Here is a 23353-nt window from a genome sequence, read left to right on the forward strand (position 1 = left end):
ACAGTTAATCATTTATATGTTTTCCTCTGATATCCGGATTTGAGAACCCTTAATTGCTCTCCCATCCCAGTTGACCTATTTCATTTATCTTCATAATCGGCCTAAGGATCCCTTAATTTCTCCCTAGATCCAATTGGAAACCATTGCACCATCAAGCCTTTGAGATCCTTTATCTTTTCTTGTAGACATTGTTTTTAGAACTTGATACAGTCTTGTTTTTCTGGCATTTTGACCCCATAGCCAAATGGTAAAAGAAAGCCTATGTTCATCTAAGTAAGTGATTCCACCACCCAAATTAAAATACAAACCCAAGCTCAATCATAACTATCCTAAAATCAAATAATTAAAAAAAGTTAAATTAAAAAGAGAGAGCCCTCTTTGAGATTAGGAAGGCTAGATCTTGATCTCCAAAGTTGGTTTGTGGTTACCTCTATCATTTCTTTTTCTGACAACTTAGAAGAAATTTTGGAGTGATAACATTTTCCAAGACTATTTTTCTTGCAACAGGGCAATATAACTAATTTTAATTGTGTTACTTTTGTTGGGTTCACCTGATTTTTGATATCTTTCCAGTTGTGAATAAGAAACTCTCTATACATATGGGTTCTTTTCATTTTAAAATTTTGATGGACATCACTTTGGACTCACCCAGTTTTTATTTTTAAGCTTCTTAGTAAGCTTAGTGCCTCGGTTTTTGTTAGACCATGTTTCCAACTTTTGTTTGTTTCTTGATGCTGATATCTTTTTTCATGATGGAATTTTGAAGCACTTTTGTATATGATGTTCCTAAGGTGTTATTTTCTATAGTGATGTTTTATTTTCTTTGTTTATATAGGTCATCTAGACACACAGTGGCTATTATCACCCGATGGAAGAAAATTTGTTCGAGTTTCTTGCTTTTCTGGGGAAAAATGACACTGACATTGTTGATGTTGAGGTATGTGTCATATAAATCCTTTACATTATACTTTATCTTATATTCCAATGTTCATCGTATTTTATGTCTTATACTCCATATTGTATCTTATTTCATTTTTCAGAAAAGGAAATCAATATTGACAGCAAGAAGCGGGAATTAAAGAAAGATGAGAACAATAACATTGGAGCGAAAAATGGAGAACGAGAGAGATGAGAGAACTAATCTAGTGATACCGTTAAAGCCAATATCCTGCATGAGACACACACATACAAATTGATGGTCAAGTCTTTAGAGTTGGTGAATTCACCTACAATGCCATGGAAACACAATGATAATGTTTTGAAGTGATGAAACAATATTTATTGTGTAAATTGTAGTCCAACCAACAATAAGTTGGAAACTTGTATTGTAATACTTGACATTTCATATAATATAATTTATATGGTTGAAATTGTTTATAGTTGTACTTGATATTATTTAGTATGTAATTAATATATGTAGCTTTGTGTTTTCATCTTAGATAAATAAATACATTATATTACATTTTTTAATTTACTCACGAAATCATACTAATAATGAACACATAAAATCAACATAAAATGACTAAATTCGTAGTTTATATTGATTAATGATAAACAAAAATAAAATGATATACAATAACTAAATTAGTCATTTATAATGATTATTAATGAATGTAAACAAAATGAACATAAACTACTAAATTGGTCCTTTATATAATGAACATGAAACTACCAAAAAAAGGCAAATGACAATTGTAAACGATATATATATATATATATATATATATATATATATATATATATATATATATATATATATATATATATAGATATATATATATATTTATTACAAATGACAACTAAATTTTGCATACATATGATTATTAGTATCTAATTTACAATATCTTAGAACACGACCAAAATTTAGTCATATTTCTTTGGTCATTAATTGGTTTCAAACGATGACTCAAAATTTGCACATATATGACTATTAGTAGCTAATTTAAAGTATCTTATAACGCGACCAATATTTTGGTCATATTTCTTTGGTCATTAATTGGTTTTCTCTAGTGATCATGTAATAACATATTTTGTTATGTATTTGGTCATTAATTGTGGTAATTAGTGACTAAATTAATAACCAAATTAATGACTAAATATACTACTAGATGATAAAATTGAGACAACCATTTAATAACTAAGCTAAATATGACTAAAATTTGGTTGCATTATAAGATACTGTAAATTAACCAATATTGGTCACCGACTGAAAAATGGTCGTTTATATGCAAATTTTAGTTGTTTTTTAAGTAACTAATTATCCATTTTGTACTAGTGCTGGTCATATGCATTTGTCCTTCTTGAACAATATTTAACTTGTGAGTTTCCACATGCCTCTGCAGTAACAAGTCTCCACCTTGCTACATGATACCTCACCAAACTTTCTCCTGAGTTTGGGATTTTCGAATCATCGTGGTTCTCTTCTTTGGAACCTTGTGGGAACTTTGCTACTGCAAATCTCCTTACCTTCCTCCACTGTCATCTGCATAGTGAAACAAATCACTTACTAGATATTTAAGTCAATTTATACCTTCTTCTACTGCTTCTGCTATGAACTCTAAACTTTTTCTTGTTGGCAAATTGTCCAAAATTCCTCAGCATCATAGGTTGTCTCTTCATCCAACCAACTATACCTTCCACTTTCGTTTTGTCAATTTCATATTATAACTTAGTCCTTGGATGGAGTTTTTTGTCTTCGGGCTACTCATCAAATCTTCATCTATTTCATCACATGTGTTCATCACCCTTAGGTTGTACTTCCATGGATGTAGCTCAACTCCTTTGATATTTTCGTCCAACTGAGCATTTAATATTTGTCTCAACTTCATCTGCAACAAATTCTCTTTTACTTCTTCGAGAGACTTCACTTGTAACCCTAGTCTTCCTCATCTTTTTGTAGCAGTCCTATCATCATCTATAGTTGTAATTTGATTTTAACTACTTCTTAATCAAGTTTGTCTTCACTTGATCTGTTATGGTTTCTCTTTGAACCTTTACTATGACGTTCAAAAGTCAAAATCTTTTCCTTATATGAGCTTTTCTGTGCCCACAATGAGCTACACACAAGCCATTGCAACAAGCTGACTCCATCAACCTATTTATAAATACCATATTAAGTTCTTCCAAGCCTAGTCTTCTCCTGATATTTCTTCTGACTCCTTCCTTCAATATCTCCATCTGAGCACTCTCTATTTTTCTTGTTTTTGCTTGAAACTACTCACCTTCTTCCTCTAAAAAATTTGTTGTTCTTAGTCACTTTCTACCTCAATTTTCCTTGCCATCGTCCTCAACTGTAACATTCACACTATAAGGAAAAGACCTTCTAGAATTGGTTATAATGGAGGTTTTAAGTGTTATGATATTGGTAAAATTTATCAAAAAATATCCGCTAAAACATTTGTTTGTGGGAACAAATGTTTTAGCAGAACTTATAATGAAACTTTATCGCAACTGAAAAATAAGGGAAACTTGAGGTTTTAGCGAATGTTTTTTTCGGTTCTCTTTATGGACTAAGCCGCATAAGTGTGATACTTATATATATGCAACAAACTTCATACATAATTAAAATAATCAAGATGTTTAAATGAAAAATCACTAGAACCTCAAGCATATACAACTTCAATGCTTATAAAAAAAATCCTTGTGCATTCCACTTAAAGAGCACCAGACCTTGAAACGTATACCATGTCGGTGCTTATATAAAACAACCCTAGTCATTATTTGATGAAGTAATAGCTCTGAGGCATGCAAAAAAATAATTGCAGTTCTAGTGCTTTATTGTAAAAACACACACTGGATCATATTGTTTACATAAATGCCCTAGTGTGTTTGTTATATAGAGGGTCTAGTGTTGTTAATTTTAATAGTGCACCAGGAATGGAAATAATATTTTGTAGAACTGGGGGGTGTTAGTTCATGTACCGAAGAGGCATTGGTTATGCTAAATGATGACATCACGATGCTTTTATCTAAAATAAAGCACTGGTGCACTGTTATTTTATGGACGCATTGGTGTTTTCGTATGAGATTTTATCTTTTTTAGAGAAATCGACCTATGACAATACAATTATTGTAAATTTTTAAATCTGTTAATCATTGATAAATCGACATATATCTTATAACAATATTCATATAAATTAATATTTGATTAATGCATTTGTATATGATGTTTGGATTAATTTGCTATATTATTAGATTTCACATCTCTTCATTATAATTTTTAATCATCGATATATTTAATCAGTGTTGTTACATTTCATAATGAAATTGGATAACACAATAGAATAAATTAAAATGTATTTTATTATATATCAATAAGAGGCTCTTTGTCATACAAAATGGGATTGTTATTGGTAACCCCTTGTCTTTTAATTGGGACATGATATCCATGATTACATTACACAAAATGTCTGATTTTCACAGACAGTTATTTCAAAAAATACAACAGGTTTCATTGATATCCAAATAGATCGTCATTATTTGTTGTAACTATTGTCAGTGCTCGAGCTACTTCCATGACTTGTGTTGTTTGGAGGAATGTTTTATTGATTGCATCGATTGTTTTCCTCTTCTTGATCGTGTTCCATATACAAACATAAAAATAAAGTGTAATGAGTGTATCTGCATTGGTGAGAATAGTGAAAATTGAAATAAATAATATACATTTATGTAAATAAAAAACAATTACCATAAAAATAAGTGACTTGTGAATTATACACATTCTTTCAAAACCAAATCTCATGTCTTCTTTGAACAATTGTTCTGTTGGCCTAGTTTAAATAGGAAAATAGTTCATAATTTTTTTTACTATTAAAATCTATAGTAATTTTTTTATTATATAGGGTTATTTATTTATTTATTTTGAATTGTGAATAAATCTAACAAAAAGTGTAAAATATTTTAATAGTAAAATTTAAGATTCTTGCTATCAGTGTTTTAGCGAATCACTATACCTTTAAAATTTTGATCTTTGGGTGGATCCAAAATATTCTGTAGCTCTGATATGATCTTCTCTTACAAATGATCTCTCTTTTAATTAAACCGTAACAAAAATTGTAAATTTTTTTATTAGTAAAATAAACAACAAAATTTAAAAATTACCATGCAGGTTTTTGAGTGAATCACCATACCTTTTAGCTTATGATCTTTTGAATATTTCTGCTACTCCAAATTGTTCTGCTGCTACTACCCAATGCTCTTGGTATCTCTCTTAAAAATCAACCCCTTGAAATTTTGGGTAAAATAATGAAATGATGAATACATTTTTACTATTTAAAATACTTTATGAAATTAGATTTCAAAAAATCAATTGTTGTTCATTTCTGAAAAAAAATCACATTTTTATTTTTTAATTCAATTTATCCATATATTGAAGCATTTGATAGTCAAGCGCACTAGCGCGTTTATATAAAAAGCGCATCGACATTTGTGGGGCGCAATATTTTTTCAACGCATCAACATGATTCAATTTGTTTTCATTTTTGAAATCCCGTAATGGTGCAATTATTATTTTTAACGCAACGATGCAATATATATTTAGAAGAATATCGATACTAATGAATTCATTTTTATATGCTAAATTTTGGAAACAATTGTGTACAAGTGTTGTTTTTTATTCAAACATACTGGTTCATTTTTAAGTGAAAGAGCATTGATATGATAACTTATTTTTTATTTTTTTCGCAATGTCAGAAACTAGTAAAGGTATTATTTAAATGCCCTAATGGACTTATTATTTAAGCAGACTGGTGCAATTTATTCTAATTAGTGCCCTAGTGGGGTTTAAAAGAAATTTGAAATTTTATTTTCATGTAAAATGACATATTAATCTCAAATTATCCTTTAGAATGCATCCACATGGGTTACAATAGTTCATAGTATACATTTTCTACTTAAAATCGACTGTTCTTGAAAAATTGTTTCAAAACTATAATGAAATTCAGATTGTGGTTATATGGCTCTCAATATTAATTTTAGATATTCACACAAAAAAATAATTTTTATTTTTTTCAAATACAAGGACATAATCTCAATAATATCAAATAGTCAATTCTTCAAATTCCATCTCATTCCATATTGCTGATCAAGGTACTTCGCGGATTTCTCCCGTTCCATATTGAGTAAGTTCAGATTCTATTTATATTTCAATTATCTAATTGATTTTTTTTTAATCCATGTCAATTTGAATAGAAATGTATGCAAATTATCTGCGGGATCTAGATTCATAATCGAGTTCAGATGCAGAAAATATTACTCCATATTATTTTCAAAAATGTCAGAAGCTCTTATCAGGAGTAGTATATTGTAAGTGATATTATTTTACATGGAGTGAAATTATTTTACTCGAAAAATTCAGATTGAAGATAGCAAGAAGAGCTTCAGACCTTCAATTTCTTAAAAATTGTCATGACAATAACCTGATCCCCTCATTTCTCACAATTTAGCTCTTCTACTATCAACATTTGAAAATAGTCCTGATGATGGATCCCTATTGGGATTTGAAACATTGATGGAATATGGGTATTACTGTGGGTTCTCCGGTTACTAACTCAGAAAATATAAACCACAGATGTCTAAAATCCAGAATCATTTCCCTGTACGGAGGGGATACATGGAGTGAAATTATTTTACTCGAAAAATTTAGAGTGAAGATAGAGATATGAGCTTCAAACCTTCAATTTCTTAAAAATTTTCGTGACAATAACTTGATCCCCTCATTTCTCACAATTTAGCTCTTCTACTATTAACATTCGAAAATAGTCATAATGATGGATCCCTGTTGGGATTTGAAACGTTTACAGAATATGGGTATTACTGTGGGTTCTCCGGTTACTAACTCAAAATATAAACCACAGATGTCTAAAATCCAGATATTGTAAGTAGTTGGTAGATGAAAATAAACAGCCTCTTCACCCTGCCAATTGGAACATGGCATCTCCTAGCTGCAATCCTGGATCAACGATGATAATAATTGGTTGATATACTAAAATTTCAATAAATCAATTGCATTTTCATGTTTATTAATATCATTTATATTGTATTAATGAAATTCAATATTTTTTGAAATTAGGATTCTAGTGATGATGAGAAACCCACCTACTATCTTTCGGTGCACCCCACTACAATGTCAAATGGAGAGAAGGATGCATTAAGAAAAAGTATAAGAGAGGAAGCATACAAAGAATGGTTGGATCAACCACCTATTCAATTCCCACTATGTCCATATTCACCAATTAGGAATGACTACAACAATAGTAGTTCTTCACCACAAGTTGGCAATCAAGGCAACCAAATGGAGGTTGGTATGGATGATTACTTACAGGATACGACTACCCTAGAGGAAACGTTATTAGATGCATTCCAGAATGATGAGCTATGGTATGATGCTCATATCACTGATACCTTATTCGAAAGCCTGAAATATTATTCCACCACCCCTCTCTTTGGACCTGGCAGCAAGTCAAAGTCTACTCAACTGGGGATAATGATGTTGTTGTACAACATGAAAGAAAATTTTGGCATGTCAAATGCATGTTTCTCGACAATATTGAGGTAATTGACATGCATGATCGATCAAGTTCCTTATATTTTGTCACACAATCAAATTTAAAAATGGTCGATTTTATGAATGTTAAATATTGGCATTGTACAATTATATTCCCCACCAACTATAGGATATTCAAAGATAAGGTTATTTGAAGTGATAATGTCCTGTTGGGTAGATGCAAAGAGGTAACGTAATTGTTGAAAATGTTGGGTGTTGAGTACATATCATATCATGCATGTCCAAATGATTATATTCTATATAGAGGAGAATATTCAGACAAAGAGATATGTCCAAAATGTGGGCATGGCAGGTACTGTAATTCAAAAAACCAAGATCCATCGGAAGAATTGTAAAACATTCAATTAAAAATAAAAAACAAACATTATTGGTACTCAAAAAACATAATCATGAACCCACTTCGGTGCTCTGTAAAACACAACCACATTAGAGATGGTGTCCACATACCTATGACGCACCGTTGTAAAATAAAAGGTATTATGCATGTATAAAATGTTGATTACATGTTTTTATGGACCATAAGAGAAAAAAATGGGCTTACATGGATGCATGAGAGGTTTTAATTTTTTTTTTCATGGATAATGGAATACTTTAGACTTTTCTTTTCAAAGGTAATTATAAATAAAAGTTGAATTGATAAATATTTTATGGATAAGAATTAAATGACAAATAATGTGATGGGTATTAAGAGGCATTTGTTTGACTTTCAAATAGACTTGGTGATGTGTTTTTATTTCCTATTTAGATTATATAAAATAAATATATATTTTAATGTATTTATAAGTAAACTATTTAAAGTGGACATGTCTTTAGAAGTTCGATAATAATAAGTGATAAGGCTACATAATAAGGTGTTGAGTGTGATATATTATTAAAATATATCCTACCCAAAATGGTCATTGAAGGTCATGAAACCAGGCCATATACATCATTTCATTAAAAGTCACGAGTCTAAGCCATATACATCACATCGTCTGTTTGGAGGACATTAATTCTATGATATGATAGTGGTGTGAAAGACACACCTACAAGTTTTAACGGTGTTTTGTGTGTGACTGATAAGACCCATGAAACGTTAATCTAATATCTTTTCTCTGTATCATTACCTTATAATTTCACTCTTATTTTACCATTTTTACCTCATAGCATTTAAGTATAAATTTTTATTAGTTCCATTTTTGAAATCCATGGCACCAGGGAAGTTTGTAGCAGGGACCTTTGAGATCTAGGTAAGTGACCTAGAGTGTGTATTGTAGGACAATAATTAGGTGTTCTCCATCTCTCTGGCCTCCCATGGTTGGACTATATTTTGTGGGTCTACCATTTTCTCCTGCTCCTTCTATTGCTCCCTCTACTAACATATATGCTACAAAGTTTACATTAAATACATCAACCTCATACATAATTTTTTTTTTATTAAATGCAAAATGTATTTATTAATATGGAAACATAAATTGCAATTAAAAAATAAAATTCATTGGTGTGCCAAAAACACAGTCATGCAATAAATCTGGTGTGTTGTCAAACATAACCACACCATACCCGGTATGCAAATATCTATGATGCATCATTGTTGGTTCAGAAATTTAAATTTTTGTAGCGGTGCGTCACACTTATGCATTAGTGTACACATATAACATTTTCGCACCTGGACAAAACATTCATGTTATGTAACGCACCAATATTGATCCAAAATGGATCCAAGAACTCTCTAAGTCTTCAACATCACTTAAAAGATCAAAACAATCACATGAGGAAATCTTCATAAAACAACATAAAACACTTTCACGAGGTGAAAAACACAAGAAACAGTGGAAAACAGGCTTATCAGCGGCTTGAACAGTGAATGTGCAGGAGCTGTCGGATCTGGCAGATCAACAGTCCAGATCCGATCGGAAAATCGCAAATCGGTGGTGACAGGCAAAGGAAATCAGAGCATACCACATAAAACTTGCGATGGTGACCAATGGAGTCAACGAGGACAGTTGATCAAGTGCGCAGATTGATGGCCCACGTTGCATCGCAAAATCGTAGTCGGAAAATACGAATGGAGCGCTCACCAAATGGTCGGGGTTATCGCGATATGCGATTGCGATCAATCGTATCGCGATATCACAATTGGCAAACACAATGGAGTGGGGCTATATATCTATATATATATATATATATATATATATATATATATATATATATATATATATATATATATATATATATATATATATGCGATGTGATTAGCTGGACTTGATGGAAATATAAACGCTATTTCATAATATTTGAGATCTGTCAATTGTAATTTTTAATGTATTTTTGTATGTTTCATTTATTAAATGAAATGCGAAGGGAAGCGTTGATGCAATGAAACCCAGACCCAAAGGGATTTGGGAATGAAAATGAATAATATTTCAAATCCTCCCAAAGCCATTTTTACAGGATTTTAGTGGTTTTTACGTATTTTCAAAATACAAAGGGAAGCCATGGAGAGGGTCATTATGACATGTGATAGCGACTTATAGGCGGACCCGATAGGAGAATAGGATGCATTTATGAATATTTGAAGTCCAGATGAACAATTTTTTGGTGGTTTTTCCTATGTTTGAACACATCTCTCTGTGTAAATAGAGAATGGCCGTTTCAAGGATTTCAAAGGCCCGATGCACTCAGCTGTTGTGGAACAGGTGGCCACCTCCCCTAAAGATGTTATGGAATGATCATTAATGCTCAGAAGGGGGATTCAAGCAGAAAGAGGCCAGGAGACAGAAATCCAAGAAGAGGAAATGAACAGTTAGCACATATTGGCTTTAAATCCACGGACTGAAAAAAACAAAGGCAGGCAGTATTGAAGGCAGTACTGAGATAGAGCAAAGACAGAGACATAGAGTGATAGAGAGAGTCTGTGTACTCAGAGAGGCTTGAGGGGTTCAAGCAAAACTCTTGATGTTGTATCTGTTGTGTATTGAGACACAAATTGAGCTTATACTATTGTAAAAATACACTTCTGAAGACATAATAGAGAGGCCACCATTGAAGGCTAGACCAGGAGATGTATCCCAGGAGTTTTGAGTAAATTCCATATTAAAATTGTTGTGTGTATGTGTGTTGTCTATTATATTTCTTTAACTTCTTCATTGTCTATGTATTTCACAATCTTATCAATCCATTGCACAAAGTAACATAGGCATATCCATGCACATGAGCCTGTAATACCTTAATAAAGGTCTTAGATCTCATTTACAGATCAAGTGGTATAAGAGCTTTAGGTTTGATAAGGTTAGACAAGCTTGTGCTAGATTGGTGAATGATAGCTAGATCAAAGCTCAAATTAGGAGAAGGAGAATTGGTTGAAGCTAACCCAGAAATAGGAAGAGTCTATCCTAGGAGGAAAATGGTAGAAGAAACTCCATTGAAATCAAACTCTCAATTCATGGACAATTTCATGACCATGAGAGCCATGGTAGAATAGATGTATAAAGAATTTAAGAATGGTTGAAGTGAAGCTTCTTCAACCTCCTGTTGTGGCCACAACCACCACCCTATTAAAACTTGCCTTGACAACAATTTTGAATGGGCCCCCCTATAAGTTGATCTTTCACTCCTTCGAATGATCTATCCTATCCCAAGGACTTTAGCTCTTTGTCAAGCCAAATATTTAATCTCTAAATGGTCAAGGCCCCCTTTGATAAATATCTTCTGCATAGTTCATTCTTGACCCAGATTAGCTCTTCATTCATTCCCTTCATCAAACTTTTCAATCTTCATACGCATTCGTGGTATTTCTATGCCCGCACGCATAATCACCCCCACCCCCACTACAGTCGTTTGTGCACTTAATACATAAAAAATTCTATCACCCCTTCATTTTAATTATAACCCTTTATAATGAAAATCCTTCGCAAAGCATGCATAAATCCCTTTTGGGGTCCTATTGTAGCTAACATATTGCATTCATGGCTGCCAGACCCGACGACATTGTTAACTACATTTCATACATCATTGGGTCTGAAAGTCGGTCCCATATCACAACCAGCCTGGGTATGAGGCCTTTACATAAAGCACTCCGCTGTCTTCTAGACCCGACGGAGTTATTAACCAGAATATATGCGCTATCAGGTCCGGTTCCCAATCGCTCATCGCATATCGGCGGAGCGCGGGGGCATATAGTTAGCGGGGAGGCGGAAGCCGGACCCGCCGATGATTATAAAACTAGGCATATTTATTTTCAAGTCCGCCCCAATGGCCATACGTAGATTTTTCCCATTATCCATGTGTTGTGTGATAAAGCATTAACGTTAGGGTTTCCCAAATGGAAGGGTAAAATTTTGGATTAGAAGGGATTTATGAACCTTAACACATATGTGTTTCAGTTCTGGGATCCATCGCTTATCACTATCAGCGGGATCTGGAAAACACACACACACACACACACATATATATATATATATATATATATATATATATATATATATATATATATATATATAGTGCACCATAACCTCCCAGACCCGCCGATGATTACAAAGCTGAGCATATAATTTTTCAAGTCTGCAATTTGATTTCGGCTATGTTTTGCGACAGTTTTCAGTTTTCAGTGTAAACGGAGTTTGGCTTGTGAGGCTTAATTTATGCATAAAGCTAAAAACCAAGGGCCGATTCTCTTGCGATTGTCATTCTTTATGTTATAAATGTTTCATGGATGCGAAATTTGTGTTTTTTAAGCATTCTGTAGCATATCTATATATGTGTAACTGATGTTGGCCGTCTCTACAGGTGAGGACCAAGAGAAGGCAAGTGAAACCTCAGGATGGATGCATAAGCTTCGAGTTTGACTCCAAATAAAAGATGCATGCGCCGATCCGAAGAGCTTTCTCCCATGAATATGTGTATTTTGAAGATCAGGTTCTATGGTGTGGTGGTCATATGTCCAGGTGTTTCCCATGTATTCCCAAAAGACAAAACACTCCAGATTGCATCATGAAGATATGACAAACAGTAATCCTCTCTAATCAATAACCATTTAGTGCCCAGGAAATGAAGTGCCCTAATGACAAGAAACGCCCTTTACGTGTCAGTAGTGACACCGACTATTTTCACCTGTTTCTTTTGATCGGCATGATGAAGGAAGGAGAGGGAAGGTGAAGAGGCAGGGAAGACCGAGAGCGAGAGTCTTTTATCATAAATATTGCCTCCGAAGAGGAGGAGTGGCTTTTGATTTTCGAGGAGAACGGTGTTGCTTTATTGTGAATAAGGAGGACTGTTTTTGAGAGAAGAAGGAGCCTTTAGTTTCAGACTCATTGTATTGTTTTGGATCAGAGTGTGGTTATTGGCATGAATGCAAATGTGATTTATATTTATGTATATTGATGACTTACAGTTCACCATTAGTCTTGTTAAACTGAATGTGATTTAGTTTCATGGTTAACTTGTGAATGGTCTCCGATTTGAAACTAAATTAAACATCATTTGCAGTTTAATTCCATAGAAGAATGTGGATTCCTATATGAGTGATTGGATTGCAATTTAGCTTTAATATAGTCTTGTGCAGCTGTGAATTCAATGATAGATTCATTTTGACTTGAATCTATGCATGATGTTTAACCTTGTTTATCACACTCCTGCTGAACATATATATGATGTTTAAACCTCTGTATCATGCTCTTGCAGGATATATTAGAGTAGTTTGAAGTAGTATAGATAGGATTTAATACATAGAGGTTAGTTGTTTCATTTTGTTGATTTAATTGAAGTCTTCCTCTCGGAAGCAATCATTCGACATGTTCAAGAGGTTTACGGGGTCCCTTAAAACCCGTCAGAGCTAGCTAATCCAAATAAAAGCAGGTCTAATTGGGGCTTGCAATCAGGTTAGTTCCCCTTGTTGGCATAGTATATAGTAGCCATGTCAACACCTCAAAACAAGACAAGGCAACAAAAGGACCTCTTCTAGAAGTCCATTCTAAAGGCAAAGGGAAAGGAGAAAAGTCTCCTCTCACAACACCTCCTTCTAGCCCTTTAATTAAATTAGATGTAAAATTTGATTTGCCAATATATGATGGAGAATTAAATGCAAAAATGCTAGATAACTGGATTAGATAGATTGATGTATATTGCAAAGTGTAGAACATCGATTTAGAAAGGAGAAAGATTCAGCTAGCTAGCCTTCACCTTGGAGGAACTTCCCTAGTGTGGTGGGAAGGCAGGACCCAAGCTGATTTGCAGAAGCATGGTAAAATTCTTTCTACCTAGAGTGAATTTGTTTCTGCCATTAAAAAACAATTCTATCCACTAGCTTATATGCAGCAAGCCATGATGAGTTGGCAAACTCTTCGCTAGTTAAAGGGGAAAAGTGTACAAAGCTATACCTAGGAATTTAGAAAATGAGCTTTAATTCTAGGCATTTATTTTGACTCACCTGAAACTTTGTTGAAGTATATAGGTGGTATACACAACATTTGAGGCACACCATTATCATGTTTAACCCTACTAGCATAGATGAGGTATTAGTTCAGGCTACACATCTAGAGGCTAGAGGTAAGAATGTGAACCTAGAGATTGGGGGATCATCAAGACCCGCCGCAAGCAAGAACAAGGAAAAGACGAAGCAGAAATGGAAAGAGAGGAAGGAAAATGCTGTAAAAAAAGACAAACCTTCATGCACTCACTGCAAGAAGGTTGGACATGATGATGAGCATTGTTGGTCTTTGCATCTGGAGCTGAAACCCAAGAAGTTCGATGGCAAGAAGAAGAAGATTGTTGCTGCTATTCAGAAAGATTTGGGGTCAGACTCAGGTGATGAAACAATAGCCACTACTACAGGTATAAAAGGTAAAAATTCTAAAGCATCTACTAGTAATTCTGCACAAAATAATGATAATGAAGAAAATGAGAGGAAAAGACATGATATTTTTCATATTAGATTTATCTCCAAGCATCAAAATATTGATACCTTATTTGATAGTGGTTCACAAGTAAACTTGATTTCTGAAGCAATTGCAAAGAAATTGGGACTACTAACCACACCTCACATGAAGCCATATCCATTAGGTTGGGTATGTGATAAAGCAAAGCTACAAGTGACTAGACAACGTAAACTTAGGTTTGATTTTGGGTCATCATTTGTAGATGAGGTTGAGTTAGATATAGTTCCCTTGGATATATGTGGTAATGTTTTAGGAAGTCCTTACTTGTATGATAGAAAAGCCATTTTCTATAGAGCTGAAAATAAGTATCAACTCACAAAAGATGGAATATAATATACTGTAAGAGCTCATCAGCTCAAAATAACTACACTGTCATTAACTCAGTGCAGATGAAAAGAATTGTAAATTCATGCAAGCAATTTTTACTAATGGTTGTAAAGGAAAAGAAACCTGATAAAACCAATGTATTTGAAGGCTGTGATGTTAAGCAACAAGATGATTTATAAAAAGTTGTTTTAGAATATGATATCCTATTTCAAAAACCTAAAGGTCTGCCACCCAAAAGGGAAATTGTACATGATATTCATTTACATGAAGATGCTCCATTGCCTAACATCAGAATGTACAGGTTATCCGCTTTAGAGAATGAAGAGATCAAGAAGCAGGTACATGAGCTGCTCGAGAAAGAAAGATGGTTTGTGGAGGATGTGCATTGACTACAAAGCATTGAATAAAATAACGATAAAAAATTGTGATCCTCTTCCTTGCATAGATGATTCATTAGATCAGTTGAAAGAAGTTGTTTGCTTTTCCAAGTTGGACTTGCGTAGTGGCTACCATCACATCAGAGTAGCAGAGCAATATGCATGGAAGACTACTTTCAAAATGAAGCAAGGGCTGTATGAATGGCTAGTTATGCCTTTTGGATTAACTAATGCTCCTGCCACTTTCATGAGAGTAATGAATGATGTAATCAGGCCTTTTATTGATGATTTTGTAATTGTGTATTTAGATGACATTCTTGTTTTCAGTAAAACATGGGAAGAACATTTGAAGCATGTAAAGCAGACTCTAGATGTTTAAAAAAAAAAAATCTATATGTTAAGCTATCAAAATGTGAATTTGGAAAAACATCTTTGAATTATTTGGGTCATATAGTAGGGGGTGGTGAATTGAAGATAGATAACTCTAAGGTCGAAGTCATTGTGAACTGGCCTAAACCCAAATCTGCTACAGAAGTTAGGAGCTTCCTAGGTGCAGCACAATATTGGAGAAAGTTTATTGCTAACTTTTCCTTAATTGCAGCTCCCTTACATGCTTTGACAGGATTGAACAAGGTGTTTCAGTGGGGAGGCAAACAGCAGAAAGCCTTCGACATATTGAAAGAAAATATTACTACAACATCAATATTAGCATTGCCAGATCTTCAAAGACCATTTGAGATTGAAACAGATGCTAGTGACTATGACATGGGAGCAATGTTGATGCAACATGGTAAACCCACATATTATCATTCTGAGACATTTAATTCTGCAGTAGTTAATTATCTCACATATGATAAAGAATTGTATGCATTAGTGTAGAGTGTGAAAAAGTGGAAACATTACCTATTGGGCAAAGAAACCGTTATACATACTGATCATCAACCACTTCAATATTTACACTCACAAACTAAGTTGCAGCAATCACGACACTATAGGTGGATGGGTTTTCTACAACAGTTTCATCTAGTCATTAGATATAAGAAAGGCATACACAATAAAGTTGTAGATATGTTGTCTAGACCAATCATAAATGCATCTACTATACTTAAGGATAATTCAGTATTGGATGAAAGCTACATTGAACAATATGCTCAAGATGTAGATTTTAAAGATGTATATGCAACTTTAAGTCATGGCAAACAAGTAGAAGAATTGGATTATCATGTTAAGGACCAACTCTTGTATCATTTTGGAAAGCGCATCCCTCAAACTGAAAGAGTTAATATAATCTGGGAAGCACATACTTCTCTAATATCAGGTCATTTTGGTGTAAGTAAAATAGTTGCATAGCTACAAAGATTCTGCTATTGGCCAAGAATGCATGAAACAATTTCTAGATATATTAAAGGGTGTACCATGTGTGCTAAAAGCAAGCCCAATAATAGAAAGCTAGGCTTGTACACTCCACTTCCAGTTCCTTCTCATCCTTGGGAAAGTGTTTCCATGGACTTTGTTGAGGGATTGCCAAAATTAGAAAAGGTCATGACTATTTATATGTTATTGTGGACAATTTTCGCAAAATGTGTATTTTAATACCTTGTAACAAGCAGATTATAGTTGAACAAACAACAAAGTTGTTCTTTTAGCATGTCTAGGTGCATTTTGGGTTACCCACTTCCATAGTATCTGATCGAGATTCCCGATTTGTTGGGAAGTTTTGGTCAAGTCTGTGGGAATTGATGGACACCATACTAAAGAAGAGCATAACATTTCACCCACAAATAGATGGCTAAACAGAGGTGGTCAATAGGACAGTGATCCAGTTGCTCAGGGGCTATTGTAGTAAGCATCCCAAGCTTTGGGATGAACATTTATGTTATGTGCAACAAGCTTAGGTGCTAAACATTCTTCTACATAAATATCTCCTTTTGAGACTTGTTTTGGTTTCATACCAAGGTCTCCCTTTGATTTTTTCTTTAGTAAAGACATAGTGGTTGATTTACATAGTGATCTGGACAAAGAAACTATGTGCATTGAACAGATCCAAGAAATTCACCAAGTAGTGCAGGAACAGCTGGAAAAGAGCCAAGCCAAGTATAAGTCAAGGCATGATAAGCATTGAATTGAGCATAGCTTCCGAGTTGGTGATCAAGTCTGGTTGTATATCAGCAAAGACAGAATGCAAGGTGAAGGAAAGAAGATGGAGCCAATAAGGTATGGGCCATTCAAGATACTTGAGAAAATTGGTGAGAATGCTTTTCGCCTTGATTTTCTAGCTTACATGCACATCTATTCAGTAGTTAATGCAGAGAACTTGAGATTGTTCGAACCTTCATTGATTGAAGATCTCGAAGAGAAAAGTCAGTTGCCTTCTATTGATGATCTGTTGCCTGAATATATTAACGAGTTGTAGGAAGATACAATTCTAGACAGGAAGGTGAGAACTACGCATAGAGGTGTTATCGGGAAATCTAGTGTCCACTCGGAGCTGTTAGTCCCACTATGACTGGTAGCTATCTTAGAAACAAACAAACTAAAACTACTTTCGTTTTCCTTTATGAGAAGTAGATAAGAGGGGAACAAAGGAGACCAACCTCAGTCTTGCGCTTGGTTCCTTGCTTGATTCCTCTCCCTTCTGACAGATCTTTGCCACTCGCTTCCTTGTCTACCCAGCTTCAAAGAGCACCTGTGGAATCAAAGCAGCATAACACTATCCAAGAACAGAGATCTACTATCATAAACAATATAGGACCAGATATATATTGACCACACAAATGCATATATCATTAATCATACAAGAATATGGAGGAAAACTTGAATAGCTTTATTAATACCAAGAATAGAAAAGAGTATTACAACCAATTGTTCTGACCCAACGTCATCCTCTCAGCAAGAAAGCCCTTCTTCACCTCATGAAAAGCTTAGATCACCCAACACTATGATGTTGCACCAAGAAACCAGCAGCACTTCCTTGCAAGATACAAAATTCCAGCCTCTTGATCTCTGGGATGAGGGATCCATATATAGATGATTGCAGGTAGGTGAGTCAGCTTCTAAGATTTGATTAGTGTCCTCTCTCTGATAGTTCTTGATTCCACTTGGAGATTGATGATCTCTTACTCATCCCTGGGCGAATTCAGAGAGGCAAGTGTCATAGGAGAAGTTTCTGGAAGATTCCATGTCGAACCACCTTGCAAACTGTCTCTGCCATTTGTCCACTCTCGCTCATCGCACCCTACAGAAGGGATATCCAGTATGCATCACACCCTTTACTCTGGATAGGTGGGATGCATCGCACCTTCTGCAATGGGCATTCTGTATGGTCCAGTTTTAACCAGTTCTGAGCAGTTTTCTATGGAAAACTTCTGGGAGATGATGTAATCAGCTGACCTTGTTCCTTTAGGGTGTGAAACAACACTTTTAGGGACTTAGGAGCCCTCAGTTTATGGACATATATGATTGGGGTTGCAGTGCCCAAAAATGTCTATAACAATTGCCCCCTAAAGCATGAGGTCGTTAATCTTTTTATGTCGGGTGAAATGCTTTATCATGAGGATCCGAAGTTTTTTCGAGATGGAAGGCGACTTGTAATAAGATACAATACAATACATTATCTTCATAATATTTTCATGATCTAGCTGAGGTGGGCATTCCCATGCTCAGCTTTATAAATTCATTCTCATGTACATGTCCGGTAGAGCCATCATCCCTTAGTTTGGATGATTATCTATGCAGCAATGATGTACATTTGATGTCTTTATTTTCCTGAATATATATCGCAGCCCAGATGGATGAAACTAGATCTGGGGTCTTCAATCTCATTCGATCTTCACTCAAAGTACAAGTCGATCCATGTGAAAGAAGTTCTGGAGTCGAACATGGAAATACATCACCTGATTACCAGCCAGTGATGTAAGTTGTTAACAGGCGCGAGAGGAATCACCGATAATGATGATGACCCTCAAGGTACGACAGTACAATTCACGTGGTGTGAAAAGGGACTTGGCATCGAACACCACACAAAATATTTCGGTGGAAGGCCATTGATGTAAACCTATCGCCGGAAGTCAAAAACTTGCCATTGAGGCATGCAAGCTTCAAAGTACTAAAAGGGTTGTTCCTAGATCGACTTCCTGGATAATGAGCTGATGTCGACAAGAAGCGATCCGTCGTAGGAGGGCCTTAATGAATCCCACATCTACGACACGGAATGGAGCAAATGATTTTAATGGAGGTGAAAACGATATGATGATATAAGGTTCAGGGTGGCGGTCATGAAAGAATGGAGCGTGAATGTATTGCAGCGGATGAGACACAGGTAAATTCTTTGAGCGATTTCTCTTGAACATACCGGCGACACTGACATGATGGATTGGTAGCGTTAACCCCAAATGTGGATGGTGTGATGGACCAATGGTGATATGACTAGTGAACGGAACAACCCAACCCGACTCGGATGCGGAGTGAAAGTGTCATGTTCAAGAGCGACTTGCTACCAATAAAGTTTCTTCAAGTTTTCTTCCCAATTTTTCCCCAGTCATTGCTGACCAATACCTCTTTAATTTTGTCAAGCTTGAGGAGGATAACATATGCTTGTTCTATAATTTTCACTTCGGGCAAACCCGTCGCTATATTTTAACGAGCCTAGCGACAGTGAAACTCGTTCTTGTCTGTATGGACAAGTTTGTCACTATTCGGTTTTAACGAGTTTAACGACAAAGATAACTCAGTCTTTTTCAATTTTAGAGAGTCTGAAAGGGACATAAAGAAAACTCCAATAATCCTTTTTCTTCATATAATCCCTTAAGTCCGAAAAAGTATAAAATAATACAAAAGGGATGAATTTTCGATAACTTTAACGAGCCGAACAAAACAAGCGCTCGATCTTTTTGTGTAATAATCCCTCAGGTCCAAAAAGATTAAAATCTAAAGGAGGGATAGCACTTCCGGTCACTTTAACGAGCTGGAGAGGCCAATTGCTCGGTAATCTTTTCATATTTTCCGAGTTAGATGAAAAGAGCTTAAAGGAGACTCGTTTTTCGAGGAACGAGTGATAAATTCGGGTAGCAGCTGATTCCAGGTAAGGTTTGGAATTTTCCAATCACGACAATGTCATAAGGATGGCTAACAGGATCACTCTTCGCAGCTCTTCCTCAAAAAAGAGTAAACAATCAAATGGGGGTGAATGATCAGTCAAAACAGAGTGGAGGTGATTATGAGAACACGACCAAGGCTCAAAGTCTGATGATAATGCATTCACGATGGTTATTTACCGTGAATTGGTTCATTTTTTTAATAATGAGCTTAAACTCTGGGGGAAACATTTGCTCATTGCTTATGTTTAATTTTTAACGAGCTTGAACTCCACATAAAAACTGCTCGAAATAACGGTCATTGATTACTTTGATTTTACCGCTGACAACTTTGTTCCTTCAAAGGTTGTACTGCCTATTCAATTGCTTCATCAAACCGGTTAGAAATGAACAATACATACTTGAAAAATGAGTTAAAACACTAATATTTTACTTGAATTACGTGAAAAGTAATTTAAAAGTGGTTTTTACCTCTCATTTTACCATTTCATTTGAACTTTGGTTTGTTGGAGCTTTGGAGGTTCTTTCCCCCTTGAATTTCACTAGCCGATTCTGGGAGATTCTATGGACGATTTTTGGCGCCGTCTGGACCAGGTAAGAGCTAAACTTGAGCTCTTCTATTTCATTCTTTCCTTTTTGAATTCTGAGCATGTTCCCTGGTTTTTCTGAGCCCCTGGGGTTTGAAAAATTTGCCCTGGCTCCATCGCACCTTTCCTATATCGAAAAGTGAGATGCATACTGGCCTGGCCATTAGCCAGTCAATATGCATCCCACCTAGTACACTGCTGGGGTGCGAAACTGGAGGGAAACTTATGCATTGTTTTCTCATGGAATTTTTACATGTCTTTTGCCAAATCAGGATCCTGACTCTTCTCTTGTTTGTTTTCAGAGATTCATCGGAGCAAAATTCCTATTACATGGCGAGCACGTGAGCATGAAGAAGAGGACATGCTTGCTTTACATGATCCGGGTACGGTAATTGCACTGCGGAACCGTGGCCTACTGAAGTTTTTTCGCATCTCTAGCATGAGGCAACAAATCAACTTGTTGCAATATTTTCTCGATGCATGGGATCCTACCGACCAGGTGTTCTAGATTAGGGGCAAATCCATCCCTTTGACTATCGTGGACATCTATTTTTTGACCGGTTTATCAAGGTGCGGTGCCCCTATCTCATTATCAGGTTTGGCCCGTGGGGGTGAATCCGTGAGAGATTACATTCGTTGGTACTGCAAAGAGGGATCTTAGCCGAGTAGGAACGACAAAATCAATATCCGAGATGTCACTGACAGGTCCCTGAGGACCATCCTATTCACTTTTGCTAGACTGGCTGGTAGTGCAGCTCTTCATGTGGCCAACAGGTTTTATATGCAGTATGCCTTGGAATGCCTTGAACCAAAGGTGTTGAACTAGTGTGATGCAGTACTCCTTGTGATGAAAGAACAACTGACCAAGGTGAAGAACGGGAGGTCCAAGAACTTTGGTTATGGTTCTATTTTGACCGCTTTCGCCTTGGAAAAGATCCCACTGATGCAATCGCAGTACATTTCACTTGGTTTACCTCCACCGACTGAGCCACGGATGCAGAGATGGGTTGATTTCATGGCCCGACATGCGGGTTAGTCCCATATTTCTTTCTCTGATACCTTTTTTGAGTGGTTCAATCATCAGCAGATGGTTTTTGCTGAGTGTCCATATGCTGGTATGGATTTCCGGGGTGACCCAGATTTGGTGCTGCCGGCTAGCGAGCAGTGGGGTGCCATAGGTAAATTCTCTGACCATATCCCTATTTATTGCTTTTCATAATGTTCTTATATTTTCTTTACTCAAGATTAATCAAAACTCATGTGCTCATGCAGACATTGGACCAGTTCGACTAGTAGTACGTCCAAGAGCGCCAGCTACCGCTGCGGCAGGAGACGCTATGGGGAGGGCTATCCTTTGGGACCTTGATGTGGCCGAGACTCTTTCAGCATTGCAGGATCAGGTTGAGGGTCTCACTCTTGGTATTCCAGATGTGAGGACTGATGAGCTGCCTCTGAGGTTGCAGCGACATACTACTGGCATGCTAAGTCGATGGACTAGGCTTTTACGCATGATTGCACAGGCGGTGACTTGTTACCATCAGCACCATTAGACTAGGGTGCCCCCTAGTATTTTGAGTTTTGGGTCATTTGACCGATTTTGTCTTGGTTACAGAACATTATGTGTGAACCATAAATATATATATATATATATATATATATATATATATATATATATGATTTTCGGAGCTTTATTTTGGTTAAGTTACATGATCCTGATGCAAATATTGATAAAATGCTTCTTTTCATAAATGTTGCAAATGTATATATAACACAAAATTTGCCAATGAGTCTGTCAATGTGTTTAAGTTTCTATAAATATGTTGATATTGAATAGAATCAAACTGTCTTTCCAAAATCTTGACTCTTAGGAACATGCGATAGATAGCTGGATTTCAAACGGAGTAGATACCAGTGAGTTGTAGGATGACGAGTTGTGAGTCTAGCCTGATGATAAGTCAGCGTATGCCATGTGTGATGGCGTCAGAGAGGACTTCTATCAACGCGCTATATTCAACGATGTTATTTGTTGACCGACCAATACATACCCCTCTGAAACTTACTAACTCGCCGCTTGGATCAAAAATGGCCCAGGCCACAGAATATATGTTTCACGAACTACGACTCGCTCTGTCGGCATATCCAACAAATGATTCCAATATGTTCAACATCTGCAACAAATGTAAAAAGTGGATTACCTAACCAAAACAATTACCCTTAGCGAAAACAAAAATGTAACAAAAGCATAGGGGTTACTACACTGAATCACGCATAGTAATGCTTAAGGTACAACCTGTTACGGGGTTGCGCCAGTGGAATCCCATCATAATCCACTAACTCGAAGGCCCCTTTTGCTAATACACGTTTAACAATATAGGGGCCCATCCACAAAGACTTGAATTTACTTGCTCCCAATTTATCGGATTCCTGGTTGTAAAGTAAGACCAGGTCACCTTCTAAGAAGACACGGGGTTTGACATTCTTGTCGAACTGC

Source organism: Pinus tabuliformis, chromosome 1_1, assembly GCF_031772625.1.
Source record: "Pinus tabuliformis cultivar Carrire ecotype Pingquan chromosome 1_1, CPIR1, whole genome shotgun sequence".
NCBI classification, from domain to species: domain Eukaryota; kingdom Viridiplantae; phylum Streptophyta; class Pinopsida; order Pinales; family Pinaceae; genus Pinus; species Pinus tabuliformis.